Raw genomic sequence first — 504 nt, 5'->3', positions numbered from 1 at the left:
TGAGGAATTTTTCCAATTATTTTAATAATATTTTTTATCTTTTTTTTTTTTTATCTTATTTATTATTGATTTGTTGATCTTAATTTATAAGAGCATTTTGAGGCACCAGAAGTTGATATGTTGGCTAATATATATATATATATATATATGGGAGAGGGATAGGTATGCCGCCGATATCAAGTATGTTAGCGGATAGCACCAATAGGAACACATGATGGAGTATCATTCAGGAAGGATATGGGGTCATTTCAGAAAAAGGGAAGAGAGAGATAGACACAATGGGTGCTAACATACTTGATATCGGCGGCATACCCAACCTTTTCTCTATATATATATATATGTATATGGGATAAGAATGCTACCCAATTGTGCCCTCCATGCCCAGACACAGGATGCGGTGAAACGATCTTGCCCCTTTAGTTGAATGCATGTGCATGCACTCCCACGTGCTTGCTACATGCAACCTTACTTGGAGTGAACAACATGCCAATCCCTTCATAATAA

Source organism: Macadamia integrifolia, chromosome 9, assembly GCF_013358625.1.
Source record: "Macadamia integrifolia cultivar HAES 741 chromosome 9, SCU_Mint_v3, whole genome shotgun sequence".
Lineage (NCBI taxonomy): Eukaryota > Viridiplantae > Streptophyta > Magnoliopsida > Proteales > Proteaceae > Macadamia > Macadamia integrifolia.
This window is presented reverse-complemented; position numbering follows the sequence as displayed.